Source organism: Mustela nivalis (genome assembly GCF_964662115.1).
Source record: "Mustela nivalis genome assembly, chromosome: X".
NCBI classification, from domain to species: Eukaryota; Metazoa; Chordata; class Mammalia; order Carnivora; family Mustelidae; genus Mustela; species Mustela nivalis.
This window is the reverse complement of record NC_139040.1, coordinates 32,997,026-33,022,557: the sequence shown is the minus strand read 5'-3', so window position 1 is coordinate 33,022,557 and position 25,532 is coordinate 32,997,026. Positions and strand designations below refer to the sequence as shown.

General features: G+C 39.2%; 1 protein-coding gene across 9 annotated transcripts in view; it reads right to left on the bottom strand.

Annotated features, from left to right (window-relative positions):
• Positions 1-25,532, bottom strand: part of IL13RA2 (interleukin 13 receptor subunit alpha 2) — a 69,948-nt gene that overhangs the window by 22,890 nt on the left and 21,526 nt on the right. The window contains exons 1-2 of one of the 9 annotated variants that reach the window (XM_082716407.1): positions 23,728-23,939; positions 1,275-1,406 (exon numbers count right to left, since the gene is read on the bottom strand). The gene's annotated coding sequence lies outside the window, so the exon portion shown is untranslated. Of the gene's footprint in view, positions 1-1,274; positions 1,407-11,171; positions 11,529-17,821; positions 17,918-23,727; positions 23,940-25,532 lie in introns of those variants that run through there. The other 8 variants (XM_082716401.1, XM_082716408.1, XM_082716402.1 and 5 more) reach the window with 8 other exon arrangements.

Here is a 25,532-nt window from a genome sequence, read left to right as displayed (position 1 = left end):
TCAGCCCAACACATTTAAGCAAAGATAGGAAATGGAATAGTCACTTCCTGAGTCAACTTTTCTATAAACCTATGAAAGGAGTCCCCTGAATTTCAATGCACTTAGGGCCCCACCTAGACTTTCACACACAAATGAATGTGAAGACAACTCTTTCCTTGGTTTCCGGGTTACAAGATTGCCACTTGAGCAATGAGGTGCTTTACGTACTATGTGGTTACCAGGAAAGACAGGATTTTTCACAAGAGGGGAAAGAACCTGAAGGCAAAGGGAAAATAGGGGATGGAAACACAGACATACAAAATTTAAAACAGTTTCTGGTAAATTCTCCACCCCAGCCCACAGTTAACAACCACTGTTAACAACAAACCCCATCTGGTCTTAACTCCTTATTTTTAAAAATGAGGACATACCAAGAGAGGTAGATGAACTGTAGACTCGCACAACTTACTGTTGTGTACCGGAGGTAGGACTGAAAACCAGATCTCATGATCCCTTTCCACCGACTAAACAATAAATTTTCTTGTTATAAGGAGTCTGTGCTGAGCCCATTTTACCAGAAGCCTCCCCTAACCTTGTTCAGCCTACCGTCACCACCCAAACCCCCAAACCATCAACCCAGCACACAGTTTTACCAGCATGACCTTTCTGGCAGAATAATAATTGAGAAAGCATTTACTGAGCCCCCCCCCTTTTTTTTTTTTTTTTGCCAGATGCATTTCCAGGTAAATCTTGTCCAGGATACAATGTATAAGTGACAGATCATAATATCCATAATAAAAGCAATCCTCCTACTATTTATTCAGCATTCACTGCATTCCAGGCACTACTCTGTGCTAAGCACCACACATACATTATATCATATGATACATAGTCAGCCTTGGATGCACATAGTATTTTCACGCCCATTTTAAAGACCAGAAGCTGAGTCACAGAGAAATTAAACAACTTCCTGTAAGTCACACGGACCATAAATAATGAAGCTTGGTTTGAATCCAGACAGTTTAGTACCAGAGTCCTTGATGACAACCACTAGGCTAGACATTTTCCACTGTTAAGATTAATGTGGAGGGCAGCTTCCAGTTTCTACCCATTCAGTTTCACACAACACTATTGCTTAAACAGTTTCCCGCTGAGAATCTCCTTTGGAATGGCAAGCCAAAACTATTTCCTGTTTTCAGCTTCACTTCCCCACCTCTTCAAAGCCATGCTACATAATGCTCTAGGAGTTGGGCGAAGATAATCCTTGCATGACTGGAGAAACTCCAGGTACTTACCAATAATACGGTTTCTCAAGAAATGAATTATCATAGGCAATTATCACAGGTCCTTCTTTTTTTCTCTTCTTCACTTCAGAGACATTAATTAAAATCTCTAACACTTCCCTTCCTGTCTGATGAACAAGCACACTGGAAAAAAAAAAAAAGATAGTGTTCCTGAAATAGCCAGCATGTCTATGGCCATACCACCCTGAACGCGCCCGATCTCGTCTGAAATAGCCAGCAGGCCAGGATATGGATTCTGCAATACACAAGACAGGGAGGTTATGGGTGGGGCTAAAAGCATCTAAAACAAATTTAGAATTACAGCAGGGAATGTAAAAGCTGACAGGACTAATTAATCTTTGGATAAACAAACAGATATATAGCTGAGGAACTTGTTAAAACAAAAGGCACAATGGTCTAAGTATCAACTGGGATTTCAGCACTGCCTCAACCACTAATGTTCCTGGAAGCAAATTATAATTCAATTCCCATTTATACAATAGAGGTAATGACACCGGCCTGGCAGATTCGTGCTGAAGACTAAAGGAAACAATGTATGTGAAAGGACTATAATTAAATTATTATATTAATTAATTATTATATTAATTAATTAATAATTATTATATTAACTTAAATTGCTCTGTATGCTTAGGAGGAGTTTGCTTCTGAGCACCTTACTACTAATCACAATTTTGAAAATAACTTGCTGAAATAATTTTGAAAATACACATTTGCTCCTACTAATTCAGGAAAATTGATCCATCCACAGTTGATAAGTAGACAGTTATCAACCTCCAACTTCCACTACCCTTATTGATCATCAGTTGCCTCTACTGATACTTGTCTTAATAACAAAAGCTTCACACATTCTCTTATCTTTTACAATTTACAAAGAACTGCTTAAATTATTCTAACAAATCCACAGGTGTATAAGGTTGGTATTACATATTTACAGTCAGTAACATTGCAGCTTAGAGAAGAGATATGACTGGCACAAGATCCCACAGCTGATACAATCTTTATGGAAAGGCAAGGTAAAAGAAGTAAGGGACAGAAATGTTGCAAGCCTAAGAATGCAGTCACTTACAGAATATGGCTTTATGGAAAAGTTCCATTTCTGCCTTGACAAAGAAATACAAAAAGACTATTCCATACTATCTGAAATGACCACAGCTTCTTGTTTCATTTATAAAGGCAGTGAGCAAGTTCCAGAGACAAATAATAATGGAGTTTTGTAATGCCACTAAAGTGATCTCTAAAAAAAACACATAAAGTATGGCCATGTCATTTATGTTGCCATTAGACTGAGAAACCAGTGTTACAAAATTTGAGAATTTCCATTCACATTATTTAAGGTATCTAAAAAAATCAGCCAAAGCAGTAAGTAAGAATAGGGCTTGGAGAAAAAGAAAATGGGAAAATGGGAAGTACAGCTTAAGGAGAGAAAAATAGAAAAGTGGGGTGATGGTAAAGGCTTAAATCTCATCTGCGGACAAAACAATTTATGTGGTCTTAAGTGAGAAGGCACACCGACTAGGAGATCTGGGCTCTAGTACCAACTTTATCAGGGGATTTAGAAAATAATAATAACAGGAACTAGAGTTCTTTGAACTCTCACCAGGTGTCAAGCTCTGTGCCAGATGCTTGATCTGTGATGAGGCAACAGAAGGCTCCGGAAGAGAAAAGCGTAAACTGACACCCTGCAGTCACTCCAGGGTGGGACAGGTGTGACATTCTTCCAGGAATCTCCCAACTATCTTAAGGTTAATACCTTGCCAGAGGTAAAAACAACCTTAGCTTGATAATAGCCAGGCCTCCAGTATCCTGAGGTTCTTCTTTAACATATAAATATCCTTTTGTAACCTCTTTTTCCTTACTTCTCCCAACTCCAGAGTATCAAATCAGCCACCCCTCAAGATCCTGCAGCAGCTCTTTCTGCCCAGGGATCCTGTCCCCATGCTTTAATAAAACACCTTTTTGCACCAAAGACCTCCCAAGAATTCTTCCTTGGTCATTGCCTCCAGACTTAACTCCACTGAACCTCACCTATATTTCTAAAACCACATCAATATGGATTAGCTCACTTAGGTCTCACAAACATTGATAGTTACTGTATTATTATCCCAATATTACAAATGAGTCATTTGAGGCTCAGAAAAGTTAAAGTATTCAAGGTCATATAATTTAAGCAAGAGAAGATGTGTATGCCTGATTCTTAAAGACTGTGTTCCTTTTAACATATAATGCCTTTCAACTAATCTCACTTTAGTGAAGCTAAATTTCCTTTCAAACAAGTTCTCCCTGGGATATCATTCTGTTTCATTAGTTAATCTGCTGTGTATCCATGCATGGTTTCAGGATGTCACTCAAAAGTACTAGCTTCCCAAATAACTGACCTCCTTTCCAGGAGACCACCCGACATGCACAAAAGTCTAGTTACAGCTTCTGGCCTATGGCCATGACTCAGCATTATAATCAGCACCTCTGGAACCTGCCAGATCCTGAGGCCTGACTATGTGGATCAATCAGCATATGAACTAGTGGTGAGTCAAATTCAATTTAATTTCAGTGGAGTAATTCGTAAAGAATGCTAAAGATGACTGTGTACTTTCAAACACACACACACACACACACACACACAACTTTGAATCAGGCAGATTCCTCATACTTGCCACTAGTCAAGTGTAAGTCACCTCCCACAAAAATACACAAAAACTTTAGGCACATGCTGAATGATAAAAATCATTGTAGAGCATTGAAATACAGGTAGGATCTCTTTTCAACACATACCACTTTAACAACCGGTTATCTATAATATGATTATATCTGTGCCCTTGACAACATTACATTCTAACACTGTATACAAAAAAAATCCTTTCTGTAGATGACACCCTGAGTTCATCCAGCAAACAAGTTTCCAAAAGCATGCACAAAGCCAGTGAATTCAGTTTTGAGCTACAATAGCCACTGCCAGTTTTACAGTGTTAATTCATGAAGCAGTTTGCACATTTCAGAATCAGTCCCTAATCTGAGACGATCAGAACATTATTAGTTTATAACCCCACCCCACTTTTATAACCCTTTAAGAAAAGCCCCCACTTCATCCACTTCCTAGAGCAGGTCAAATTGTTATTATGAAATATACCTTACACTCTATTCAAAGTGAAGTCGCAGCTGTAAAGCAATGCAGCATCTTGAAAGGCACCACTTCTCTGGAGCTGGCAAAACAATCTCTTTTGTTCAACACCCTTCTCCCCACTACCAGATGCTCCCAAATACTTGTCAGCAAGCAAACACTGTGTACTCAAAACATTAATTTCGCGTTACTTCGCGTAACAACTTCAAAAGTAAATAATACAGTGTGCCCCACCCCCTCCAATTAAGTAAAAACAGAATACAAAATGTACCACACCAGGGTTTGTTTTGTTTTGTTTTTTAAGACTTTACTTATTTATTTGACAGAGAGCACAATCAGGGGGAGAGGCAGGCAGAGGAAGAGGGAGAAGCAGAGTCCCTACTGAGCAAGGAGCCAGGTGCACCAGATCCCAGGACCCTGGGATCATGACCTGAGCCAAAGACTGACAAGACTGACAAAGCTTAACAGACTGAGCCACCCAGGAGTCCCACCACAGCAGGGTTTATATGACTTCAAGGTTATTCTACCAGTATATTTCTTCATGTCCATGAGGTATAAACTGCAAATACACGAAAATATGGTATTATATCATATATAATACCATCAATTACAGTAAAGAACGCTAAGAAAAACATATGAATATTTCTATCATGTATTCATTATTTAATAATTAGTTTTGAAAGCCTACTACATGCCAGGCCTTCTTCCAGGCATGAGGGATATAACAGTGTATAAGACCAAAAAAACCTGCATCTCATAAAGATAGGCAGGCTGTAGACCATAGTAATGAGTTTCTCATTTATTTTAGTAAAATGGGAGACAACTGGGCAGTTGTGAGTATAGTGACACCATGTGTGGAAGGAAAGGGTAGAAGCAATAATACAGGCTAAAGCTGATGGTGATGGGGATCAAGTTGATGGCAGTGGAGATGCTGATAGGATCTACTGATGGATTAAGTACAGACCATCAGAGGATGATGTCTCTATTTTTGTTGTGGGCAACTGGGTAATTATTTATGTAGCTTGGGGATGATGGACAAGGGATCAGCTTTGTATGTTTCAATTTAAGCTGCCTAACTAAACATCCAAGGGAGGAAGATGAATAGTTGGATAGTTGCCTCTGTTAGGGGAAAGAGCAGAGATACAGATAAATATTTGACAGTCACCCATATATAGACAGTATTTAAAGACACAGGAACAACTGAAGTCCCCAAGGGTATAAAAGAAATGAAATAAAGAGGACCAAGAACTGAGATCTGAGACCCTCCAATATATTGAGGTCAAAGAAATGAGGATGTACCAACAAGGGAGACTAAGGAGAGGCCAGGGAGATAAGAGGAAAATCTAGAGCTTGTAATGCCCTAGAAACCAAGTAAAGAAAATATTTCTAAGAGTGATAGTGAAAGACCCTTCCCCCCAGTTGTTAACTAATTAACTGCTCTTTTGCCTTTCTGTAACCGCTTGGCTTTTAGGGTGTGACACTTGTCTCCTGTTTGAACAAGATACCTTCTCCTAATAGTCGAGGCATGGTCACGTAGGTCACGTAGACAGGGGGCTGCATAGTCAGGTAAGCAGGATGTCTTTCTGCTGAGTAATAAGGTCAAACTTCCCCTCTTTGTTTCCCCTTCCCGCCTTTCTCTTCGCGCGAGGGGGTCTTCCAAAGCCACTCCGCTAACACCAAGTATGCCTTTTTTCAAATGTTCAAATTGTCAGCCAATCGGCCCCATCCCATCCGGGACTTGTTTGTACCTGTCTGTAAAAATCCCGCACCACCCCAGCCAGGTGTGCTCAGCTAGCAGGAGCTGCTGACCACCCGCAGGCGCCTGCGTAACAATAAAGAACCTCTTGCTGATTGCATCCAGTGGCAGTGTTGGATTCTTGGGTAAGGGGATCCGCGGGTCTTTCAATAGATAATGTCAAAAGTTGCTGATTGGACAAGATGAGACCTGAAAAAAATCTAATGGATTTGGCAAATAGGAAATAGTTGGTGACACTGATAAGGGAACAGGTGGAATATCCAGAGCAAAACTCAGTTGTAAGTGGGTTCAGGAAAGAATGGATGAGCCAATGGAGACAATGAGTACAGTTAACTCTGCTAAAAGTTTGCTATAAAGGAACATGGGTCCCTTTAGGGAGATCATAGGTGCTCCCGCTAGGAGGCAATCACACATTTCTTTCCTCTTAAAAACATAAATGGAGAACATCTCACATGAAGGTTTGATCCTACTTTTTCCTGGATTTTTTTTTTTTTTTAAGATTTACTTATTTATATGAGAGAGAGAGCACTTCCAGAGGATAGGGCAGAGGGAGAGAGAATCCTTTTTTCTTTTTTTTTTTTTCCTTTTTTTTTTTTTCCTTTTTTTTTTTTAAGATTTATTTATTTTCGGGGCACCTGGGTGGCTCAGTGGGTTAAAACCTCTGCCTTCGGCTCAGGTCATGATCCCAGGGTCCTGGGATTGAGTCCCGCATCGGGCTCTCTGCTCAGCAGGGAACCTGCTTCCTCCTCTCTTTGCCTGCCTCTCTGCCTACTTGCGATCTCCGTCTGCCAAATAAATAAATAAAATCTTAAAAAAAAAAAAAAGATGTATTTATTTTATTTCAGAGAGAGAGCATGTGTGCACGAGCCGGGGGAATGAGCAGAGGGAGAAGGGAAGCAGACTTCCCGCTGAGTGGGGACCCTAAGGCTGGGCTCAAACTCTGGACCCTGAGATCACAACCTAAGAAGGATCCAAGAGTAGGACACTCAACCAACTGAGCCATCCAGGTGCCCTGAGGAAGAAAGAACCCTTAAGCAGACTACATGCTAAGTGTGGAGCCCAACTTGGGGCTCAACCTCACAACCCCGAGATTACAACCCGAGCCAAAACCAAGAGTCAGACACACAACTTGCTGCACCACCCAAGTGTGCTTCCTTGGATTTTTGTCATACCTGTTCAGGAATGGCAGGTGTTCTTATTTGAGGGATGCAGGCCAGAGTAGTTTAGAATCGTAATATGAGAGGGTATCATACCAAGGCAGAACATTTTTTCTAGGGCGACTAGAACCTAACAAAATTTAGTTTCATCAGTGATTACTTTAACAAATAGTTTCCATCTGCTCAAATTATTTTGCAAAGCTATCTCCAACTTCTTGCATTTCTAATGAAATAATATTTTTTTAAAAGTACCATTTCTCCAGACTATAGAACATCTTTACTTTCTATGAGAAATAAGAGATTTCATTTTTTTTCCTTCTAAATTTGTCTTTTGCAGCAAAAGTCATCAGAAACAATTTTATTTTTATAAGGCACATACAAAATTCAGCTGTTAGTCTAGAAAGATAATTGAAGATCTGAACTGAGAAATATCAGAGATTCTGGTTCCTGTCCCGATTTCAAAGTGCAAAATAGGAACATATAGTCTTTATCATATGTTGAAAACTTTGAAACTGAGGGATCAAACAATACAACTGGACATACTCCCAGAGTTCCAGTAAGTGCATCTCTCTAGGCTAGAGGATTTGTATTCTGGTTTACAGAATATCTGAGACTCAGACCATGGATGGTAGCTAATCCATCATTTCAGGCTCTTGCTCTTTGCTTCTTCTCCCTCATGCCCCTCTGCCACCTGCTCCCACTTTCTTTTCTCTTCTGATTCTATTTTTTTCCCTCTTTTCCTTTTTTTTTTTTTAAGGATTTTATTTATTTGTTTGACAGACAGAGATCACAAGTAGGCAGAGAGGCAGGCAGAGAGAGGGGGAAGCAGGCTCCCCACTGAGCAGAGAGCCAGATGCAAGGCTCGATCCCAGGAACCCAGGATCATGACCTGAGCCAAAGGCAGAGCCTTTAACTCACTGAGCCACCCAGGAGCCCCCCTCTTTTCCTTTGTCTGACTGATGTTTCTCTTTTCCATTAAGTAGAAATTAATATATTTTTGGATCACTAGCTGTCCTCATTTTTAAAACACTGGAGCATTCTCTCTTCTCAATGCATTTTCTTTGGCTTCAGAATAATCACTTGATCACTTGAAGATTAAACCAGTTATTTATTTATTGATTGATTGATTGATCGATATTTTTTTTTTAAGATTTTATTTTTTTACTTGACAGAGAGATCATTAGTAGGCAGAGAAGCAGGAAGAGAGAGGGGGAAGCAGGCTCCCCACCGAGCAGAGATCCCGATGTGGGGCTCGATCCCAAGACCCGGAGATCATGACCAGAGCCAAAGGCAGAGGCCTAACCCACTGAGCCACTCAGGCGTCCCAGTTTTGTTTTGTTTTTTAATTACCATATAATGTACTATTTATTTCAGGGGCACAGGTCTGTGATTAATCAGTCTTACACATTTCACAGCACTTACCATAGCACATACCCTCCACAATGTCCATCGTCCAGCCACGCTATCCCTCCCACCACCCCATCCCCTCCAGCAACCTTCAAAAGATTAAACCAATTTTGTAACCTTGTAAGCTTACTTTTTAAAAGTGCTTGTGATAGAGGAGCCTGGGTGTCTTTGTCAGTTGAGCATCTGATTCTTAGTTTCATGATCAGGTTTCATGACCTGACATGATCAGGTCATGATCTCGGTTGTGAAATTGAGCCCAGCGTCAATCTCTGTGCTCAGCAGAGAGTCTGCTTCAGATTCTCTCTCCCTCTCTCTTTGCCACCCCCCCAAAATAAATAAATCTTTTTTAGAAAAGTACTTTTCTAAAGTGACCCAAAAAAGAGTTATTTTTTTACTTGTATGTTGACAGAGATTTCTTGCTCTTCAGTTGACTTACTGCCCTTCATAAAAATGCATTCCCATCTTTAAGAGAACTGGTTTTTATAATCATATCTGCTTAAAGGTTCAAAATCCACTTCATAATCCTAAGTGATAGGTCTGCCTACCTACCCAGTTTCTCACTGTTTTTGATAGCTGCTTTTGAGCTTCAGTGAGACAATATTTCCTAAGTGACTTTAGAGCCCTCTCATCAAAATGCAACCTCAAAATTTCTATTTTTTCAGCCTGACCTTTGACTGTTGTATTGGTGCTGACATAGTCATAGGCATCCATCCATATCTTCATTTCACAGACATTTCCTGAGTATCCATTTTGCACTCAAGGCTACAGATATGAAAACAAGCAAGATATAGTGTTCCCTACCCTAAAGTCTACTCAAGGAGCATTTAAAATTAAAAAAAAAAAAAATTACTACACATCTATTAGAATGGCCCAAATCTGGAACACTGACAACAGACGAGAAAGAGGATGTGGAGCAACAGGAATGACCATTCATTGCTGGTGGTAATGCCAAGTAGTACACCCACTTTGGAAGATAGTTGGGTGATTTCTTAAAAGCTAAACACATTCTTACTATACCATCCAGCAAACAAACTGATTGGTATTTACCCAAAGAAGTCAAAAACTTAGGTCTACACAAAAATCAGAGCATAGATCTTTCTAGCTGTTTTATTTTAATTACTAAAATTTAGAAGCAACCCAAGATGTCTTTCCAGTAGGTGAACAGATAAAGAAACTATGGTATATCCAGACAATAGAATATTATTTAGTGCTAAGAAGAAATGAGTTATCAAGCCATGAAAAGACATGGAAGAACCTTAAGTGCCTATTACTTAGTGAAAGAAACCAATCTGAAAAGGCTGCATACTATGTGATTCCACTTATATGACATCCTGGAAAAGCCAAAAGTATGAAGACCATAAGAAGATCAATGGTTTCTAGGGATTGAGGTGATGAAGAGGGATGAATAGGTAGAGCAAAGGATATTTAGGGCAGCAAAAACACTCTATGTGATACTATAATAGTGTATACATGCCATTATACATTTGTTCAAATACATAGAATGTACAATCATCAAGAGTAAACCTTTAATGTAAGCTATGGACTTTGAGTGATAAGGACAGGTCAACATAGGCTCATCAATTGTAACAAATGAACCACTGTCATGTGGGATATTGAAAATGGGAAGGCTATGCATGTGTGGGAGCAGCGGGCATATGAGAAATTTCTATACCTTCCTTTTTATTTTCCTATGAACCTAAAATTGCTCTAAAATTAATCTTTTAAAAATAAATTCTATAAACTTAGAGTTAAATAAATTATAATTCAAGCAAAATTAATAAAGTGTGAGCCTTCTCTCAGGCTACTGGTAGAAATACAAATTGGTATAATCATTTTTGGAGGGGGTGCAGCTAACATTACTGTTTCATAATATTCATCTTCTTCAGTAGTAACGGAGTCCCCAAGGTTTAGCAGGAAACATGGCCACACAAAATGAAGACTACATTTCTGAACATCTTCTCAGTTACATGTGACATGTACTGAAGTTCTGGCCCAAGACATATAAATGGAAGTGTCATCTCCAATCTCTGGGTCACATCTTTTTTTTTTTTTTTTTAATTTAAATTCAATTTAGTAGGGTGCCTTGGTGGCTCAGTCGGTTAAGTGGCTGCTTTTGGCTCAGGTCATGATCCCAGAGTCCTGGGATCAAGCTCCATATTGGGCTCCCTGGGAGCCCATTTCTCCCTCTCCTATTCACTTGTGTTCTCTCATGCTATCTCTGTTGCTATCTCTGTCTCTTTCTTTTTCAAATAAATAAATAAATTCTTTAATAATTAATTAAATAATTAATTAGTTCAATTTAGTTAACATATACTGTATTATTAGTTTCAGGGGTAGAATTTAGTGAGTCATCAGTTACATACAATACCCAGTGCTCATTCCATCAAGTGCCCTCTTTAATGCCCATCATTCAGTTACCCCATCCCCCCTGCCACCACCTCTCTAGGTCTTACCTTTAAAAAGAATGAATGTTTTCTCCTCTTCCCCTTTCTTCCTTTCTCTATCCTGCTGCTTTGAATATGGTTTTGGTAGGGACGCCTGAGTGGCTCAGTTGGTAAAGTGTCTGACTTTGGCTCAGGTCATGATCTCAGGATCCGGGGACCGAGCCCCAATGTCAGTGTCAGGCTCTGCACTCAGTGGGGAGTCTGCTTCGACCTCTGCCCCTCCCCCTGTTCATTCCCTCTCTCTCTCAAATAAATACATAAAATCTTTAAAAAATATATTTTTAAAAAAGAATATGATCTTGGTAGTGAGCCACCTCAGATCAAGTAGATGAGGGAATCACCCTAGGTGTGGTAGAACAACGAGTTTGGGGTAGCCCCCCGCTCTTAATCTGATGCAATAAAGCTGCATATTCTTCCTGCAGCCTTAGATTAGCCAACTCAAGACATTCAGGTGAGAGCAAAATAAACTACTTTCTTATTTAAGCAGAACCTATAACCTAATTAGAGGAGTATTTAGCATTGTGTATTAAAATACTTTAAAAGTTCATAACCTTTCAAGCACAGATTTCCATGAAATGAAAGATGTTTGCACTTACATAGTCCAACCCCTCGTTTTCTACATAGCCTGAGTCAAAAGCTCATTCTTGTAAAGGGCCACATTTAAACTCTGTAGCACTTTCTTTGGCAAAAACCTGCAACCAGATACCTAGGGCTGGGGAGGGTGGGGACATACTTGAACCACCCCACTTGTGAATATAATCACAAAATGCTGAAGTAGAAGCTTTTTACAATGACCAAAAAAACATTTCTTGCCTCCCCCCTCTGAGGCCTTTTAAGTCCTTATAGCAACAGACAAGAGGATACAGGTGCTGGAGGACTCTATGGCCCTCTGGAGGTTCTGCTAGTAATAACTGCTCTTGTGAACCACAGCACTTCCTCCCAACACCAGCTGCTGCCGTGGTGTTCTGAGATGTTGTGGTGATGCACTTACATATCTTTAATCAGACCTAATTTCTCCTTTTCCAGATATTGACAGTTCACCCCACATGCTTTGGCTATTATCAGGATACCCTGGAGTTCAAGTTTCCTCTCAATAAATCAGTACTGATTCCATCAAAAATGTACATTGTTCTTCCTGCAAAAGTGCTAGACAAAGCAAATGGCTGATTCCATTATTAGTGATTAGTCACTGCTGGATGAGCAAAGTCAAACACGCCTAGGGGAAAGAACACTACTTGTAATAGAATTACAACTTTAGAACGCGGTTTTGTCTTCCTTTACTTTAACATCCATGGGAAAGTTAGAATGACGAATACCTCCTACCCCCTAACTCCACTTCATTCCTTAGAAGTGGGTGGGGTGCTCCTCAGGAGTTCCTAGGCCCATCCCAGTCTATTGATACTTACTACCAAAACACAACAAGATATGTGTAGAAATTAGTTTCCACCATCTATCACCCTGGCTTAAAAATAAACGAGAAAACAGAGGCCAGAGAAATCAAACGATTTTCCCATAATCTCATTTCATTCTAGCTTAGGTCTTTAAGTACTGCCACTCTGTTTATTTTTGTTTTGCAAAGACTTGACTATTTTTTCCCAAATTCATCCATCAGATTTGGTCTTGTTTCCCTTCTTTATGTCATCTAGATTGGCTTCCCTACCCCAAAATAAATTTGCCTCTCTGCTTTTGTATCATAACTTCCTAACAAAATCCCAAACCTAAATGAATTTAACTCTCAAGTCCCCCCTGTGCCTCTCACTGAGCAGGTAAGTGCTGATGGAACAAGTCCCACGCTCGGTTATTCCATGATAAAATCCTAACATTCCATTTTATATAAATCCACCCTACTACTCAAAAACATTATTATATGTCTCTGTTCAACTTCTTTTTTTTAATTAACATATTATGTAGGGGCACCTGGGTGGCTCAGTCCTTAGGTGTCTGGCTTCGGCTCAGGTCATGATCTCAGGGTCCTAATATCAAGCGCTACCTGCATCAGGCTCCCTGCTCAGTGGGGAGTCTGCTTCTCCCTCTCCCTCCTCCCCTGCTTGTGTTTCTTCTCTCACTGTCTCTTTCAAATAAATAAACAAAATCATATATATATATATATATATATATATATATATATATATGGTATATTATTTACCCCAGGGATACAGGTCTGTGAACCATCAGGCTTACACATTTCATAGCACCCATCATAGCACATATTTCCCCCAATGTCCATAACCCAGCTACCCTATCCGTACCCCCCACCCCCCAGCAACTCTCAGTTTGTTTCCTGAGATTAAGAGTCTTTTATGGTTTGTCTCCCTCCCAATCCCGTCTTGTTCTATTTTTTCCTTCCCTACCCCCCACAACACGCCACTTTGGCTCTCAAATTCCTCATATCAAGGAGATCATATGATAATTGTATTTCTCTGATTGGCTTATTTTGCTCAGCATAATACCCTCTAGTTCCATCCACATTGTTGCAAATAGCAAGGTTTTGTTTCTTTTGATGGCTGCATAGTATTCCATTATATATATATGTATACCACTTCTTCTTTATCCATTCATTTGATGACGGACATCTAGGTTCTGTCCATAGTTTGGCTATTGTGGACATTGCTGCTATAAACATTCAGGTGCATGTGCCCCTTTGGATCACTACATTTGTAACTTTATGGTAAATACCCAGTAGTGCGATTGCTGGGTCATAGGTAGCTCTATTTTTTTTTTTTTAAGATTTTATTTATTTATTTGACAGAGATCACAAGTAGGCAGAGAGATAGGCAGAGACAGAGGCGGAAGCAGGCTCCCTGCTGAGCAGAGAGCCCGACATGGGGCTCGATCCCAGGACCCTGAGACCATGACCCGAGCCAAAGGCAGTGACTTAACCCACTGAGTCACCTAGGCGTCCCAGAGTAGCTCTATTTTTAATTTTTTAAAGAATCTCCATACTGTTTTCCAGAGTGGCTGTACCAGCTTGCATTTCCACCAATAGTGGAAGAGGGTTCCCCTTTCTCCACATCCTCACCAATATCTGTTGTTTCCTGACTTGTTAATTTTAGCCATTTTGACTGGTGTGAAAAGCCTTTTTCTAATATCTTCAATCCTTTCCTACCCTCTCTTCCTTAGCATATGACCTTACCTCTTTAAAAACAAAATTAAGTCATCAGATGGAAATTCCTTCAATTTCCTGAATCCATATCTTCCCCACATCCTCCCTTCCTTCCCTCCTACTATAATAAAGGAAGTATATTTTCTACTATTGAAGATAAAATACCTCCTGTGTGTTTTGAATTCCTACCCTGCTCAGATTATCAGAAACCTTCAATTTAATTTTTTCCTTCTCTTTAATATCTTCAACATACATAAGATATACATATATATCGATATAGCCAGATACATCCCATTAGCATTCAAACATGCTCATCTCTCCCAAGGCTTAAAAAACATAAACTACCTTGCCCACATATTTGCTTTCAGCTACTGCTCCAGTACTTCTTTATAACCAAGCTTCAAGAAAGAGTTGTCTATATTTACTATATTCTCCACATGCCCCCACTCACTCTTTATCACATCATTTTCTTCTAGTTTTTTCCTTCATCCCACAAGTCCATGACTCTCTTAAAACAGGTCTCACCAGAATAACCTTAACCTTGACCAGAATAACCAATGACCTTCATATTGCTGAATCAATATTTTTCATTCCAATCTTGTTTCTCTCTTAACAACATTCACCTGTTTACCACCAACCTTAAAACACTATTCCTTTGGCTTTTCTGACAACAGCTTCCCAGTTTTCCTTCTATCTCTCTGGCTATTCATTTTACTTCATTTTTAGGCTTACCCCTTATACATCAGAATTCTTTGGTCCTCATTTCTTCTGACCCTATGTTCTCCCTAGATAATTTTATCTGTTCCTACACCTTCCATTACCATCACTATGACAATGACTTTCAAACGTATATTTCTCATCCAAACTAGTGCTCTAAGCCCCAGACTTATATATCTAATTGTTTTCTTAAGATCTTCACTTGGAAGTCTCAAACACACCTCAAATGCAAAATGCCAAAAACCAAAATCATGATCTTCCATCTGAAAATGGGTCTTATTGCCAGAGATGTAGTTTCAAGGTATAGTAGTTCCATCTTACTAGTTATCAGTGGTGTCCATTCCACAGTACAAGCCAGAAACCAGGCACCCTAGACACCTGACATTACATCTCCCATGTCCAATCCATAATCAAATTCATTTCAGTTTTCAAATATCCCTTGAAACTACTTATATCCATCTATACCCCTCCAATACTAGTCCAAATCAAATCACCATCATAATTTGCCTGGACTTAAAATAATAATTTCTTAAAAAAAAAAAAAACAAAAACAATCTGGGGGCAACTGTGTGGCTCAGGCTAAAAGAGTCTGCTTTCAGCTCAGGTCATGATCCCAGGGTCCTGGATTGGGCCCCACACTAGGCTCCCTGCTCAGTGGGAAGAGGCCTGCTTCTCCCTCTCCTACTCCTCCTGCTTGTGTTCCTTCTCTCGCTGTGTCTCTCTCTGTCAAATAAATAAATAAAATCTAAAAAAAAAAAAAATCTGTATTCAATTTTTAATCATCACCAATGGGCACTAGCAATCATTTTTTTTTTTTTTTAAATAATGTCTGCACCTAATACGGGGCTTGAACTCATGATCAAGAGTCACATGCTCTTCCGGCCAGCGGCCCCTATAATAGCTTCTTAATACATTTCCTTGAATTTACTCTGGTCCCTGTAATTTCTACCGTCAGGGTACCTGTCTTTTGTTCTCCAAGAGCAAATCTGATTATACAACTGCCCTGTTAAAAATTCTCCATGGCTTCCTCTTTATCTTGGGACACTTGATTTTCAAGGTCCTAAACATTGTGGCATCTGACTAATTCTACAGACATTTCTTATACACTCTCCTATTTTGTGCTCTGCGTTCTCACCACAGGGCTTATGCACATGTTGCTCCATCTGGCTGAAAAAAATCATCTCGTATGGTTAATCATAAGGCCCATGAGAGTAAGAACTGCTTTTGCTTTTACATCACCATAATGCCTATTACCTAGTAGACAATAAGTTTTTGGTTAATAAATGAATGCACTGATACGGTTTTAAGGCTTTAAACTAGTTATCTCCAAAGGTCCTCTTATTTTGGAAAGCTGACAGACTCCTGATCCAAAATAAATTTACCAGAGCTCTGTTATGGTACCTTGATACTTCTACAACATGAGTCACCAAAGGATTCTTCTCAATAATATTTTTGAGCTATGCAAATAACAAACCAGTACTTGTAGAAGAACAGCATGTATATCTTCCCTAGAACAGTGATAAATTCCACTTACGCAGATGACCTTAAAATATCCAGATAATCCTTCCATACATGATTTCAAAACTGATAGATAATGTAACAGTTTTGAAATAGTTTTTTTCTGTTTCACAGAACATGAATACACATGGGAACTATGAATACTCAAAATATTAATGGAACTTATCATCACTTTCTTTTCCTCTATTTCCAGTACCAAACAGTAGTGTGACTTCTCAAGCAGTGCCCTAAAATAGAAACATAGGAGTCATCCTAGATTCCTTTTTCTCATTTATCTTCAATCACCATTTCATACACACATATACGCACAATATAAAGATTCCATTCTCTAACCCTTAGAGACCTCTAAAGACCTTAGAGGGCCATCCATAATCACTTCATCTTCACTGACACGACCCTAATCTTAGCTCTTAACATCTCTTGACTGATCAATTGCAATAACCTTTTGATGCATTTCCGTCTTCTAACAGGACAGATTCATGTCATTTTCCATGCTGTAGTCAGTGTGACCTTTTCAAAACACAAATATGTCCATTCAAACTCCTTCACTAACTTCACATTGCCCTACAGAATAATTTATAATAATAGCTCAAAATTCAATTGTGCTCATATTGTGCCAGCGCTTCTGAAAATGTTTTCCTATATTAATTCACTTAATCCTCATCACAGCGTTATGAGACAGGTACTGATGTCATCACATTTTACCAATAAGGGAACTGAGGCACAGAAACACTAAAAGATTATTGCAGGGTCTCAGGGCTGGTAAGAGATGGGGCCAGATTCAGAGCCAGGCAAGTGTCATTCCCAAATTGGTGCCCTAACCTCTATGCTGTATTGCCCCTCATAAAATGAAGAATAAACTCTTTAGCATGGCAGCCAATACTTTTCATTACCTGGCCCTTACCAGCACTTTCAGTCTCATTTCCTACATGTAGATCTTCAAAAGTAGGGTCTTATTTTATCTCTAAACTTTTGTCTATACATGTCTCCCGAGACTAATTTTGTTTTATCTAGCCTAGTCATGGATTACTCCTAGTCACTGAGATTTAGCTCAGGTAGCAACACTTCCCTCTCTATGCTTTCTGAGTACACCTTCTCCCAGACTAAACTGTGAATTATGTCTGCACTGTCTATTGAAATATTAGGTAATGAAATTCCACAACACATTGAAAGGCACTTGCAATTTAACGAAGAGACGAGACTCATAAACAGACAAGTATACGGCAACATTTTGAGATAATTATTTGTATTTTACTCAAAGCTTTTTTTCTTCTCCCTCTGTTTTCAAGAAGATAACCAGTCTTTTTTTAATTTTCCTTACCTCACCCAAGGGGTTTCCTCTTCCCCTGTTGCCAAGACTAAAAGCAAAAATTGTGCACACAGACTTACCCTCCTAGCTTTTGTATTGCCAAAAATCAAGCTCATAGGAGAAATTATGCTTAGGAATGCCAATGCAAGTCTTAAGAAGACAAATGAAATTCCTTTTAGGGTACTCAGGAGGGAAAGGAACAAATACTTTTTCTTTTTAAAGACTTTATTTATTTATTTGACAGAGAGCATGAGAGAGCACAAGCAGGGAGAACAGTAGGCAAGGCAGGCAGAGGGAGAAGTAGGCTTCCTGCTGAGGGAGCCTGATGTGGGGCTTGGTCCAGGACCCTGGGATCATAACCTGAGCCAAAGGCAAAAGCTTAACCATCTGAGACACCCAGGCACCCCAGAAAGAACAAATACTTTAGAAAAAAAGAAGTCAAGGACCTGGCAGAGAGAACAGCTCAGCATTCAATGGTAGCAGCCTATAAAGGGGCAAACCTGAAAGGACCATCCTTGGTTGAGACAAAATAGTATCTCAGAGACTGTATCAGAGAATTGACAGAAGGTAAAGATCAGTGACCAAAAGGGCCTCTCTAGTATTTTGGTGTTGCCTAAGGCCTCAGAATATTTGCATAACATGGTAGGAGGATCAAGTATTAACTGAAATTGCATATCTTACTTTCTTGGCGGAACGCTGAATACAGGGTAGCTTAAAGAACATATTAAAATGTGAAATTTCTTGGATACCAAAGTTGCAGACTAACTTCATACTACCTTCAGTTATAATAAGGTGTGGTAAATTCTAAGACAGAGACAAGCACTTAGAAGCACAGAGGACAGGTCCGGGGAGATGGAAATGGTCAAGTAAGAATCCTCAGAGAAGTAGTACCTAAACTATCTCATATATATGGAGTACATTTTTGCAGGGGCAGGGAATATGAGGGAAGGATTCCTCCTCAATGGAAACTGATTAGGCAAAAGCAGAGAAGTGAGAAAGCTTAATGAATTCAAACATCTACAAGTGGTTTGATTTGGTTGCAGTGTAAGATGTACTTAGGCATGCTATCTGAGCCATGTTAAAAAACTCTGACTTAGGGACGCCTGGGTGGCTCAGTTGGTTAAGCAGCTGCCTTTGGCTCAGGTCATGATCCCAGTGTCCTGGGACCGAGTCCCACATCGGGCTCCTTGCTCTGCAGGGAGTCTGCTTCTCCCTCTGCCTCTGCCTGCCTCTCTGTCTGCCTATGCTCGCTCTCGCTCGCTCTCTCTCTGACAAATAAATAAATAAAATCTTTTTTAAAAAATAAAGACTCTGACTTAGTACTGATGCTAATAACTGGTATTGACAGGAAACAGTACTGAGGAAAACTACTGAAGTAGAAGATTTCAAGGAAAAGGTATTAAAACCTCAGATGCCAACAGGGATGGCATGGGGGAAAGTAAGACAAAACTGCAATGGTTCTGTTGTACTTGGAAATAAGTAAGGAATGCCTGGGTAGCTGAATGGGTTAAGCATCTGCCTTTGTCTTAGGTCATGATCCCAAGGGTCTCGTGGTCTTGATCCCTACTCAGCAGGGAGTCTGCTTCTCCCACTCACTCTCCCCCCTCCCTGCTCATGCTCTCTTGCTTCTCTCTTTCAAATGAATAAAATCTTTTAGAAAAAAAAAAGAAAAGGAAATAAGTAGTGACTTTGATAAAGGTAGTTACATGTATAGACCACTTTTTATCGAAGTTTAGTTGTATAGATTGTGCTGGTCTTGGTTGTACAGAGAAAGGTTAAGAAAAGGTATCTTGGGGTGCCTGGGTAGCTCACTCATTGGGCCTTTTGCTCAGGTCATGATCCCAGTGTTCCTGGGATTGAGCCCCGCATCAGGCTCCCTGCTCAGTGGAAGGCCTGCTTCTCCCTCTCCCACTCCCCCTGCTTGTGTTCCCTTCTTTCGCTGTCTCTCTCTTTCTCTGTCAAATAAATAAATAAAATCTTAAAGAATGAAAGAAAGAAAAAAGAAAGAAAGAAAGAAAAGGTATCTTGGGGTGCCTGGGTGGCTCAGTCGTTAAGCGTCTGCCTTCAGCTCAGGTCACAATCCCAGGCTCCTGGGACAGAGCCCTGCATAGGGCTCTCTGCTTAGCAGGAAACCTGTTTCTTCCTCTCCTATGCCCTCTTCTTGTGTTTTCTCTCTCTCTCCAATAAATAAAAATCTTAAAAAAAAAAAAAAAGTATCTTTTTTTTTTCTTTGCTGAGAAAGAGGAAGAGAGTAAAGGAAGAGAAAGAAAATAATTATGTAAAGAAATCCCTGAAAAAGCTAGAGGCCAGCATGTAATCTAAAACAAAAGTGGAAAAATTGAATTTGGACTGACAGAGGGCTCTGAGACAAGACAAAAGCATGGATGAAGACGAAAATTGATGTGTTTATAAAAGACAGTGAGGTTGGTGGATAAGAGGTTCAGGCACATCTGATGGCATTTATTTTCTGTGTGAAATAGGAGAAAAGCTTACCTCCTGAGAATAAATATGTAGTAGCTGAGTAGAATGCTCAAAAGCAGAGGAGAAGGTTTGCAATAGCCACCAAGGAGGATGTAAAAGAACTTAGGAGAATCCAGAAGACTCTGAGTAAAGACCTGTAGAAGGATAACCTGGCTAATACCTGTTCATGCTTCAGATTTCAGCTCAAATGTCACTTGCTGAGAGAAGTTGAAATGAGGCCCCTGTTGAGGCCCCTGTTGAACTTGAAATGAGGCCCCCTGCTTTATGAGCACTATGTTTCCTTTAAAGACTTGTAATGGTTTTAATCTTATACTAATTTGTGGGATTACCAGATTAACTTCTACTCCATTAGACTATAAACTCAGTGAGGTCAGGGATCATATTCATTTTGCTCACCACTATATGTATTTTGCTCAAAATGTAACCCTTAGATTCCAATCACTAAAATGTGAAGAATATTAATACTGTTCTGCATGACCAGAATATGGATATAGTTAGGTTAGCAAGAAGCTAGAATTTAAGATATAAGGAAGCAAGAACTTCAAATGGTTTATGTTGTACCCTCAGTGCCTATGCCTAGCACAGTGCAAGACACATAGTAGATACTCAATACTTACCTGAATAAATGAAACAAATATGGCAGAACACCAAGTCTCCTGAATTCCATTCCAGTGCTCTTCCGACTCTATCACAGCAACCCATACCAGATGTTCAACATATTGATTACTATAATAAGGGCCTATGCATATGCATTATTATCTCTATTTTTTTTAAAGATGTATTTATTTATGTTAGAGAGAGAGAGAACGTAGGTAGGGTTGGTGGAGCAGAGAGAGAGGGAGAGAGAGTCCATGGAGCCTAACACGGGGCTCAATCTCACAACCTATGAGATCACAACCTGAGGCGCAACTAAGAGCTGGATGCTTAACCGACTGTGCACAGGAACTCCTATCTCTGTTTTACTCAAGAAGAAAATGAGAGCTCTGAAAGAAGCAGTATCATAGGCAAGTTAAACAGCTAGGATGTGGTGGAATCAGAATTCAATTGCCAGTTTCTCTGGCTCCAAAATATGAGTTATTTCTTCTATTCCATGCTCCCTGTTAAAGTATTATGTGATAAAAGACTTAATCTATGAACCTTCCTAGCGATATGTGCATTCAAAAGTCCCCCCAATATCCCCACTGGCAAAGAAAAACAGAACAAACAGAACACTTCCATATCCAAAGTAGTGACTTCCGTGGTAAAATCTTAGGCAAAGGGACTGAGACAGGTCAATTGGTCTGAGACAGGTCAATGAAGAGAACATCTGTGGGCAGGCACCTGTCAGCCATCTCCTAAATCATCCCAGGTAGGCACCTGTAGTGTGATTGGTCATACTCTATGATCCTGGACATTATCCATCTACCCAGCATAAGTCTTGATTATACAGCGAGAATGAAAGAAAGAAATTCCAAACAGCTTTTCCTCTCAGCTTTGCTTCAGTGTGACCCTAGACTAGAAGCATGGAATGATGGAAACAGCATGGCTATTGCAGCCACAGAGATCTGGGCAAGACACTTCAGCTCTCTATGCCTCAATTTTCTTATCTATAAAATGAAGGCAACGATATTTGTCATCATAGGGTTTAGGAAGTGATTAAATGAGATAGTGCATGTAAATGCCTGCAACATAGTGGCATTACTCAATTGTTATTACTTGCCTCCCACTTCTTCCACATGCAACAGTCACCCCCCGTTAATTCCTCAAAGACACCCAGAAAAATACATCAAAACGAATAAGCAACTCTCTCCACCCCCACTTAAATCCTACCACTTAAATAATAGTTTTTAACAGTTCTTAAAAAAAAAAAAAAAGATTTATTTATTTATTTGAAAGACAGAGAGTATGTGAGTGGGAGGAGGGGCAGAGGAAGAGGGAGAGAGAGAAGATAAGCAGACTCCCTGCTGAGCACAGAGACCTATGCAGGGCTTGCAGGACCCAAGATCATGACCTGAGCTAAAAATCAAGAGCTGGCCACTTAACAGACTGAGCCACTCAGGTGCCCCTGTTTTTAACATTTCTATTGCCTTTCACAACATGAGTCCTCATCAGGACATCTGGCTCATTTTACAATTAAAGAAACTAACATGTATAGATAAAGAAACTAAGATGAAGAGCACTTAGTCCTTACTTTATTATTCTCTGCTCAAAATAATAATAATAGGAGGTGCCTGGGTGGCTCAGTCGTTAAGCACCTGCCTTCCACTCAGGTCATGATCCCAGGGTCCTGGGATTGAGCCCCACATGGGGATCCCTGCTCAGCTGGAGCCTGCTTCTCTCTCTTCTACTCCCCCTGCTTCTGTTCCCTCTCTCACTGTTTCTGTCAAATAAATAAATAAAATCTTTAAAGAATAATAATTTTATGCAATTTACTTAAGTCTTAAACTCTCTAAACATTTCATACTTTAATAAAATTTGTATCAAAAAACAGCTACTGGGGTGCCTGGGTGGCTCAGTGGGTTAAAGGCTCTGCCTTCAGCTCAGGTCATGATCCCAGGGTCCTGGGACTAAGCCCCACATCGGGCTCTCTGCTCTGTGGGGAGCCTGCTTCCTCCTCTCTCTGCCTGCCTCTCTGCCTACTTGTGATCTGTTTGTCAAATAAATAAAATCTTAGGGGAAAAAAAAAGCTGCTAAATCCCCTGTATTCATGTCATGGTTTCATATACTCTCTTACATGTTAAACAAAGAAAATGAATCTGGAAATATTCAAAGTGAGTACAATGTATAAAAGTGATGGTCAGATTTAAGTGTTAACTATGTTTTTTTTTTTTCAGAAGAAAATAAACATCAAATGTATATTAGTTCATTTCAGAACAAAAACAGTGAAAATTGGAATTTTTATTTTAATAACTCTACTATATATGTGTTTAACCATACTACACAAGTAAATGAAATCATCACATACAGAAGATACGCAATTTCCATAAATAAAATCAAACATCATATAAAATATATTGTCATTGATTTTAGAGGAGCCGTATGGTTATTTCTGAGAAAAATAGAGAAAAGTTGCAGCAAAGTAGAGAGTTCTCATTTATAGGGGGGAAAAAAATCACATAGAAAATAATTTCAGAAAACTTAATTCTAAAATGCAGTTTTCCTTACCATTTCCAAAGGACCAGTTTTGCTTATAAGAGGTATGATTTTTTATAGGAAATAAAGGCCAATAAAAGAACAACTAGAAATTAAGCAATAGTGTTATTCATATTGATTATCCAGCACCTATTAATTAGCTGCATGCAAAAAAGCAGTATTTCCTCAAATGAATATATATCATTTCAAACGATTTTTGCTATAAAAAGATTTCTGAGCCCATTTTTTATTAAAATCTGTAAAATTATTTCTAAGTTACCTTTCATCCCCACATTCCCTCTCAGAAACTTCAGTTTCAGACTTACTGTGAGTGAATAATGTGTCCAGTTATATTCAAATTCTTCTGAAATACCACTGAAATCTGTCTCAATGAACAGCTTCTTAGCTTAATGGATTTTAAATGACCTAAGAAATGAAGACTTTCTGTAGGAGGAGCTCTGGTTTATCCACTGAATGTACTGTCATGAGAAAATTTGCATTCAAAGCAGGTCAGCATTCAAGGTTACATTTGTCAAAAGTTTCAGAGGAAATCACAAAGTTCATCTGATTTTCTTTCCCCTTTAATTAGTTCCTGATATGGCATTTCAGTATGCCAATGTTATTTTACTACGTGACTCACCACATTGGGAATTAAAAGATAATCCAAAGGTAAGTATGTGATTGCCAGGTCTATGCTGTTTCCTCAGAGTATACAATCCAAAGTACTTCACTGTTTTGAGTTTCAAATACCTTAAGTATGAAATGGACAAGGAATCTGGAAACCTGGGTTCTACTCTAGGGTGTCCCTCCCACAATCAGCTAGGTATAGGTGACCTTGGACAATTTCTTTAAATTCTTTAGGACTCAGTTTCAAAAAAATAAAATATTAAAGGAACCTCAGAAATCATCTAGTTTAACCTTAAATTCCAAGTAAAGATTGCCTCTGCATTTCACCAAAAAGGTGGTCAGTTTCTCATATGTAAAATTAGCAGTTGGAACTAAATGATGTCCTAAGTTTCTGATTTCTAAAATCTTTGGTGCTGTAATTAAAATACATTGTCATGTATATGTTTTTTCCTCCACTGAAAGTTTATCAAATATATCTTCATATAACCAAACAAGATTTTATTTCAGCCCAGGTAAAAGTAAATAAAGAAACTTAAATTGTCACCAAATTGTCCCTCAACCTTTAAGTCTCCAAATTGCCCCTCAACCTTTAAGTCTCCAAAGTAATTGCCATGTCCGGGAACCATGCAAAGCCATAAGAAGATGGGAACTTTGGATGCTTTTCTAAAGTATGTCAGGTACTTATTCCAAAATACAAGTAAATTGAGATTGAACCCAATCCATATAATATCACCTAATTTCCACTGGTTAAAAAGTGCCTTCCTTGGTTCACAACACAGGTTCACACTTGATAAATTCTCTCATATACCAAAGATACATTTTACAATAAATATGTGAACAAATAAAAGGTAAGGAATCTGAATGAAGAGAAGACCGTGGGTAGAGCCTTCTATCACTAACTTTATCTTTTACTCTAAGATTTTTTTTTTCATTTTTATTCACTGCATAGTTGATGCTTCACCCTAAATTGAAACTGGGAGGTGGGAAGACATTGAGCATTGTTTAGGGAATTCGGTATGTATTTTACAGATGTCAGCTAGTTTGTCTATTTCACAATCATTTTTTCAAAAATCATTTATCAGACCTACATGAGGAATATCACAATCAGAATTTGCCACCAGGGTGGCTCAGTGGGTTAAGTCTCTGCCTTCGGCTCAAGTCATGATCTCTGAGTCCTGGGGTTGAGCCCCGCATCAGGCTCTCTGTTCAGCAGGGAGCCTGCTTCCCCCTCTCTCTCTGCCTGCCTCTCTGCTTACCTGTGATCTCTCTCTCTGTGTCAAATAAATAAATAAAATCTTAAAAAAAAAAAATTGCTGACATGATGGTAAGAAAAAGACCAAGATTCAAAATCTTCTTTCCTTTTCCTGTGATTGCAACTTCAATTAACTTTATTTATATTCTTCCATTAAAAAAACTCTCCATGAAGTTTTCTTCAAGCTTCCTGTTTTCTCCAAATCTCCTGACCCTTGCAAACATTTCATTACACTATAGTTTATAGTTTATA